Source organism: Dipodomys spectabilis, unplaced genomic scaffold, assembly GCF_019054845.1.
Source record: "Dipodomys spectabilis isolate Male_0828 unplaced genomic scaffold, ASM1905484v1 ptg000154l, whole genome shotgun sequence".
Lineage (NCBI taxonomy): Eukaryota > Metazoa > Chordata > Mammalia > Rodentia > Heteromyidae > Dipodomys > Dipodomys spectabilis.
In genome coordinates, this window is record NW_024870831.1 from 5,123,210 (window position 1) to 5,131,861 (window position 8,652).

Genomic DNA, 8,652 nt, shown 5'->3' on the forward strand with positions numbered 1-8,652 from the left:
AGATTTCGCAGCCCCCAAGAAGGTGGATAACAAGGCAGGAACTCCCAAATACATCTCAGTCCTATCTCTCAATATTAACGGACTTAACTCTCCAATTAAGCGACATAGACTGTCTGGTTGGATTAAAAAACAAGACCCTTCTATCTTCTACCTTCAGGAATCACATCTTTCCAAGAAAAACAAACACATTTTCAATGTTAAAGGCTAGAACAAAATCTACCAAGCCAACGTCCCCCATAAACAGGTGAGAGTTGCAATCCTAATATCAGATAAAATAGACTTCAAATTAAAATTCGTGAGAAGAGATAAAGAAGGTGGCTACAAACTAATTAAGGGATCTCTCCTTCAGGAGGATATTCCAATTCTCAATATCTATTCGCCAATTAAAGGAGCACCCAAATTTATCCAAGTAACACTACTTTCCCTCAAATCCCACATAGATCCAAAGACATTAATTGTTGGGGATTTTAACACACCACTCTCCCCACTAGATAGATCAACTCGGCAAAAACTCAACAGAGAAACCGCGGATCTAAACAGCTGCATAGATCAACTAGATTTAACAGACATCTACCGAACATTTCACCCAGCAGCATCAGAATACACGTTTTTCTCAGCAGCACATGGAACATTTTCTAAAATAGACCACATTTTAGGCCACAAAGCAAACATGTCTAAATTCAGAAACATTGAAGTTATACCTTGCATTCTCTCTGACCACAAGGGAATAAAGTTAGAACTCAACACCAAAAGCCACCAAAGAAAGTCCGATATCACATGGAGGCTGAACCACACACTGCTGAATCCCGAGTGGGTCATGGAAGAGATTAGAACGGAAATTCAAATGTTCATGCTATTCAACAAAAATGAACACACAAATTACCAGCTCCTCTGAGACACAGCAAAGGCAGTACTCAGAGGCAATTTTATAGCTCTGAGCTCCTACATCAACAAATTGGAGAGATCTGAAACCAAAAATTTAATCACACATCTAAACCTCCTTGAAAAAGAGCAGCAAGATAAACCCCAATCCAGTAGAGAGAAAGATATAATTAAAATTAAATCAGAATTGAATGAATTAGAATCCAAGAAAAGTATAGAAAGAATCAACAAAACAGAGTTGGTTCTTCGAAAAAGTTAACAAAATTGACAGACCCTTAGCGAATCTTATCAGAAAAAGAAGAGAACACACCCAAATAAATAAACTCAGAGATGAGAATGGACACATCACCACGGAAACAACCAAGATTCATAACATTATTAGGTAATACTTTTCAAAACTTTATGCTAATAAGTTTGAGAACTTGACAGAAATGGACCTTTTCCAAGCAAATATTGACATGCCAAAACTAAAACAAGATGAGTTAAACCATCTTAACAGGCCCATATCAAGCACTGAAATAGAAGCAGCAATAAGAGGCCTCCCAACTAAGAAAAGTCTAGGACCAGATGGTTTTACAGTGGAATTTTACAAGGCCTTCAAAGCAGAGCTCACACCAACACTGCTCTCTCAATTTCTTTATTACTCTTTTATTAGCTTCCTCACATTACGCGATTCCTGTTGCTCTCTTTGAGTATTTTTCGCCTGCTCACGCCATTCCTGACTTTCTCTTTTTCTGTTCTTGGCCAGCTCCCCCAGTTCCTGTCTATCTCTTTGACTGGTCTCAGCCTGCTCATGCCATTCCTTTATTTCTCTTTGTGTGTTCTCAAGCTGCTCAAGCAATTCTTGTATCAATCTTTGAGTAGCTTCCTCACGCTCATGATATTCCTGTATTGAACTTTGGTTTGCTTCATCTCTCTCCCTATCATGTACATTCAGAGTCCTTTGCAGGTTTTCAATCTTTTCATTGCCCATGTTTACCAGTAGTGTTTGTAGAGCTTTCTGGGAATTCCCCAATGGATTACTAATTATCTGTTCTGTCCCCCGAGTATCATGAGTGGGAGTAGGGTACCCGGACTTGCCATTTTTCCTGTGTTTTTACGGCTTGCCCTGCCCTTTTGGGATGAAAGTAACACCAGTTTTGTGCTAGAACACTATCTTAAGGTAAACATCAAACAAAGTCTGTAGATGCGTAGATGCACCATCAAAAGTGTGAAGATACACTCTAGTTCAACAGATATATCTATTGAACATCAAACAACTATGTATTAATGGACTACGAACCACAAAGAAGAATTTGGCAAACCAGAAATTATCAGGTTTAGGAAGAGGTATTGGTAAAAATAGGAATACAGGGATGTGGAAAGGCAGAGGGTGAGTTAATTTAACTAAGTCCTAATCTCATAGCGGGAAATAGGTTCAATAGAATGATAGTAGAGAGAGAGAAAAAAAGATAAAAAGAAAGAAAAAATGAGACAAGAAAAAAATAGAAGAACAAATATTAAAAATTAAAAAGTGAAACACTTAAAAACTTAAAAATTATGCAAAATACAAACATAATATTCAAAGAAGAATTTGTATAGGATAAGATAAAGGTAGGGATAGAAAGGAGACGTCAAAAACGTAAAAATAGAAATGCTTAAAATATTATATACATATAAAGAAGTAGTACTGGTATTAAGGAATTTAAGTCTAAAGGTTTTGAATTGAGTAATGAATTTCTGGATTAAGTATGTACACAATGGGTGATAAGGTCTAATAATCGACTATGGGTATATCTGAGGATGAGCAAAATAGCAATTAAGTCATGTTAAGAAGAACAAAAGAAAAGAAAAGGTGAAAAGAATGAGAAAGAAGGAAAAAAAAGGATCAAAAGGTCAGTAGAGCTAAACAAAAAAATTATAAAAAAAAAAAAGAAAAAAAAAGCACACACACTTATACCCCGAAAATAAAAATTATAAGAGGAAGAAAAAATTTTAATAGAAAACAAATTTTTTTTAATGTTAAAAATTAAAATTTAAAAAAAGCTTTTGGAAAATTTTTTTATAAAATACTAAAAAGAGTTCTTTGATTTTTCTGGGGGGGATGGGAAGATCCTGTATCTTGTGTCATTAACCAGTCTCTAGTTGGTGTCTGGTCTGTTTGTGGTGTTTGATTTTCCTGTGGCTTGGTTGGTTTCTTAAGTCGGTTAGTTTGAGCAGGCAGAAAAATGCTCTGGTTTATCTAGGGTTTTGTGATCCTCCTCCCATGCTGGTTCAATGGGAGGGAGATCTGCTGTGAGTATCACAAAAGTGGGAGATGGAGGTTTCCTCTAGTTTGGAGATGCTGTGATGAGGGTAGGTTCTGGACAGAGTTGAGGCCTTTCAGCAAACAGTGGCTTTTCCCTGAGGGACTAGCTTATGAGGCACTCACAGAGCCCAGCCTAGAGCCTTTCTCAGGGTTTAAGTTTACTGAATTTCAATTGATTGTCAAGGCTGCTGTAGGGAGGGGCAGCCTCTAGTTCTGTTTATCCAGTGAAGAAATCCACTCCTGGGGCTGGTGGAGCTTGCTCGGCCCAGGCTGGGTGACTTTTCTCTGGGTAGAGCTGATTCTAGCAGGTCAGGTTAGGTTCCTGTGACCTGCTAAATGTCTCTTGTTTTCTTCCAAGGCCTGAGTTGGAGCTAGCAGCTCAGCCAGGCCTTTGTCAGTATCAAAGATGGAGATCTCTGGTAGTGGGGGGAAGGGGTGGCCTTCCCTCCTTTGCTCCCTGAGAAGGAATGAGGATGTTAGGCTTCTACTCACACCGAGTCTTGGTTCCTGGGTTGTCCCTTGTCTGCGAACTGTAGGATGATGATGTCTGCTTCTTGTCAGTTCTTGCTGGGTTGAGTAGAATCCGCTCAACTGCCGCCGAATTCACTTACATTATTTTATTCTATTTCATTTACTTTCATAAAAACAGGGTTTTCATAAAATGATGCATAAAAAAGCCTATATACCCACTTACTTCTTCAGATCTTAACAATATTTATTTCAGAAATGTCTTTAGCTCTATAGTCAATAAACTGAAATAATACTAAAATATTCAAAGGCTTTTCAGAATTTGCAAGACTCGCTCTGGGTTGTTATTTATATTGGAAAAGATATTCGAAAAGCCTTATTTGTTAAAGTTGTGATAGTTACTCCCATAAAAAAGCCATTAGTGAAGATCCCATTGCATGTACAAAACAACTTCAAATGCATCCACAATCTGGAGATGACACATGCTTTTTGTTTGTTTGTTTTTGAAAGGTATATCTAACAAGCATATCCACAATACTGATTTTCAGTCAATATGATGGGATATTCAAACCTAATAAATACAGGGTTGATTATCTTAGTGAGAATAGATATGATGTTACAAAGAAAGTTATTTTCAACAGAAATCCGGAAAGAGTTTATCCACCTTGTGTTTCACAGGAAAAACCATGGAGTAACACCTGTTTGGTCAAGTCAGTCAAACTCACTCCATGAGTATATCTTAAAAGTATAACCAATTTAAGAGGTCAAATACATATTTTGTACTGACAGTCATCTTACAAAAATAACTTACTACCTAATTATATCTGTATCTTCTTACCTAACATATAATAAGAGCTGAAACTAGTCTCTTTTATGTAACTTAATGTTGTATATGCTTTGATTATGATGATGTTATTATTTGACAAATAAAATGTACAGAAGGGTGGCTCCACAGAAATGACATGACAGAACACTGATAAATAAATACATTGCAACACAGTTAGCTCTCTTCAGCCTCACACGGTCCACATTGGCAAACAACATTGCAACAGCACACGCACACATATACACATACACACATGTGTGAACATGTACACACACATACTTGCATGCTAAATTCAGGGTTTAGTACAAAAAAGTACAAATAAAATATTAGTGATTAGGACAAACGTTAATTTGCCTTATTATAAAATAATACACAATCCATTTACCATGGGTGTTACATTTTACTTGCCTCACCACATGTGACCATTTAATTTATTTAATTCATTCATTCATTCATTTGTTTGGTGCTAATACCAGGCTTGAACTCAGGTCCTGGCTCTGTCCCAGAATTTGTTGATTTTTTTGTTTCAGATTTCTCAAGCCTAGAATTTTACTGCTTGTCCCACAGCTCCATTTCTAGCTTTTGCTGGTTACTTTCAAATCAGAATCTAATGGACTTTTTTTTTTGCGTGGTCTGTTTTCAAACCACAATCCTCAGATTTCATCTTTCTGATTAGCAAGGATAAACACATGAGCCACTAGTGTGGCTTCTAGTTTTTCCTCTATAAATATCTAATGCACATACTTAGACAGTAATTTAAAACTTAGAGTATAGAAGAAAGTTGTACAGTGATGATATTGTCCTGTCAGAACTTTAAGCTAGTAAATTTCTTCTTAAAACCATAAACAAAAATGCCATGACATAATATAAGGGAACTCACTATTGAACATATGAGTTTTAAGAGCTTTCTAATAGATCCATTATTTGTTACCCAACATCTGTATAATGCAGTAGTAAAATAGGAATACATAATTACCTTGTTTTTAAAGACACCTGTTTTCATCTAAAAAAGTAGGCCTGTCTATTGTCTTCATGTGATTTTGATGATTGAAGGTGCTTAATGAGAAGTCAAAGTTTATTACTAACCCTTTGCTATCAATTACCTCTCACCTTTTCTTCTTGGAACATATAATGATAAAAGCAATAGTTCAGAATAAGCAAGCAATAGTTCAGATTCACACTTCCAGTGCAAGTGGATCACCAGTAATTAATCCTTGATACCATTTTCCACAAAGTTTTGTCCCAGATACAATCGGCCTGCCTTCTCTAGCTGCTTTCCTAGCCTGGACCTATTCCTTCACTTTACAGGAAAAGTGTGATTTAACTGATTTCAGTCAGATCTGTTACTAGAATTTTCAGAGATTTAGATTCTTGTGGTCAAAGCTATGTCTCTATATATAGGCTATTAAAAATGTATGTTCTAATTTCAATAAATACATAAATTCAATTTCCATCTCTTGTAAAAAATAAAACTGTTTGCTCTATAAATTGATCAGAGGCATGGATTTTGTGGCTAGCTAGGTCATTGCACATCTGTCTCTCTCTTTCTCTCTCCCTTTCATGGTTATCATAGATAATAAGATTGCTCCATAATTATTCTAATTTATTTTGCTTTTATATTTTTGGTTGCATCATTTCACTTTCTGCTCTGCCATTTCCCAAATCATTTACATAGAAGGCATTATTTCATATTTTCTCATTCCTAGAATAAGCTGTACATGAAGACACCACTGGTCCTCATTTTCAGTCTATACCTTTGAATATGGAGGAAAACCTTTCCTCTGCTCTCTATCAATTCCCTACTCTCCAGCTAGTATAATTTCGAAGAGTAAAAATGGAAAAAGAGAAAAAAAATCATGGTGAAATAACAGATGTAGAAATTTCACTGGATTTTTCTGACCAGTTCAACCAACGTGAACTATTGGGGAATACATGTGTACCTCATTCCCACTGGTACTCAATGTCTCTGGTTAGGCAATTCTGATGTAGACAAGGAAAAAAATGAAAAAGTGAGGAATGGTAACATTTGCAAAAAAAAATGGAGAAGTATTCAAGCAAATTTTTGTTTGGGCTGCTGAAAATAATTGGCTTACTACAGTACAGAGACTACTTTCCAAAAAGAACACTCATGTGAATACTAGGGATGATGATGAGTATACCTCTCTTCATCAGGAAGCCTACAGTGGACACTTTGACATTGTCCATGAATTGGTGGCTCAAGGCAGATATTCATGCAATAACTGTGAATGGCTGGGCACCCCTGCACAGTGCTTATATGTGGAATAATACCAGAGTGGCTTCTTTCTTAGTTCATCATGATGCAGATACCACTGCCCAAACTAAAGTCCTCTTGACCCCCTTGCATCTTGCTGGTTGAAATAGAAATAGCAAAGATATGCTGGATCTCCTTCTATTGAAGCATTATATGAAACCAGGTCTGAAGAACTTGGAAGAAGCTGCATTTGATATTGCCAAAAGGATAAATATGTATCACTACCTCTTTGAAGTTGTGGAAGGCTGTAAAAATTGTTCTCTTAAGTCATAATGGTTTGGTTAAGTTTCTGAAATTTTAAAAATGCCACTCCATCTTTGTGTCCGTACAAAATATTTTCACAATACAAAGCAACGGCAATATCTTACTTTAAAAATTCATGGATTCCATCGTATTTTTCAAGTGAATTGTCTGAGGTTGACGTTAAAATATATTCAAGATTTGTTTGTATACATCTATAATGATTTCTGCCGAGTTTGTGATTTTTTAAATCAGAAATCATTTTAACTTATCTGTTGAAATGAGTAGTACAGAAACTAAAGATATTTCTGGTGCTTGTCTGAAAAAAGTATATTTTAAAATAATCTGTATTTTGTTTGTACAATGTCCAAAATGTATTTCATTTGTTCCTGGATATAATACTTTGAATTCTACATTGTTTTATGATATATCGGTTCATTATTAAATGTGTTATTTCAGATAGCATTCCATATAGAAACAGATTAAGATTCCTTTTTATCCTAGGCCTATATAGTATTTTATTTCTTTGGGATAAAATGACAATGATATCTAATTTGAGAAGTTTTGTAAAGATTATGCTATGTAAAGGCCTTTCTAAGTTGAGGATTTAGTACACTGATGTCAAACTAACTTTCAGATCAATGAATTACATTTATTGTTACATTTGCATTTGTGTAATCAATTTTTTAATAACTGTTTTTAATTTCTTGCATCTGAAGAATGAAAAATATGGAATACTTCACACATTTTCATATCATGCTTGTGCAAGTGCCATGTTAATCTCTATATTGTAATTTGGGTAAACGGGCTGCTGAAGCATGTAGTATCCTGTAAATTTAAGTAGTTAATGATGCAGTCTTTATACAGGCATATATCCTTGATTAACTCTTTGTAACTAGGAAACCTTATTGTTCCTAAAAATGCTATTGATCTTACTTCTCTAAAATTCTGTGTATATTGGAAAAAAACTTATATTGTTTGGTCGATTGCTCACATTTGCAATTTTTTTGTCAATGACTATTTTAAACATTTTTCATTTTAAATTTGATCATACTTTGAAGCCTTTATAGTTAGGTCCAAAGGTGATCCTTTTCAAGTACTTATTTATCAACTGAGTTAGCTTTGTGGAGCTAATGGCTTCAAATTAAGCCTTGCTTAAGAGTTACTTCTAAACTTCTGCAGCTTAAAAGTTCCTAAATGAGGTCATACTGGCACAAATGTTTACCTGACCCTTTACTATTCTTCCATGTAGCAACAGTCCAATCAGAATATCTTACCCTGACAGCCTAGATTTTCTTATTGGAACAAAACTAATCTTAGTTAAAAAAGATCATAGAGAGATGAACAGTTAAGATAGAATCGTTTAGACTAGAAGGTATTTTATCAAAAAAATAATTGTTTTTATACCTAACATTTCAAAAGTGACTAAAGCCAAAAAGGTGAAAAAATTTTCACATGCATGATTACTACTAATGTCCTGGCTATTCTACCATCCAACCAGGAAGGAATTTACACTACTGCCTTTCATTCACCAAATATTTTCATAGTTACAAGAGAAGTCTATATGTTTCTCCTCCATATTAGGCCTTAAATTGGTAATGTTTTAATCACAGTGTTTGCTCTTGCCTCTAGGCTGTAAATCTACAAATGGTAAAGCTTTAGGTCCAACTCTACCAA

General features: G+C 35.2%; 1 pseudogene; it reads right to left on the reverse strand.

Moving 5' to 3' along the window:
• Positions 1-7,698: 7,698 nt before the first annotated feature.
• On the reverse strand, positions 7,699-7,795 carry LOC122118536 (annotated as a pseudogene).
• Between the last annotated feature and the right edge of the window lie 857 nt (positions 7,796-8,652).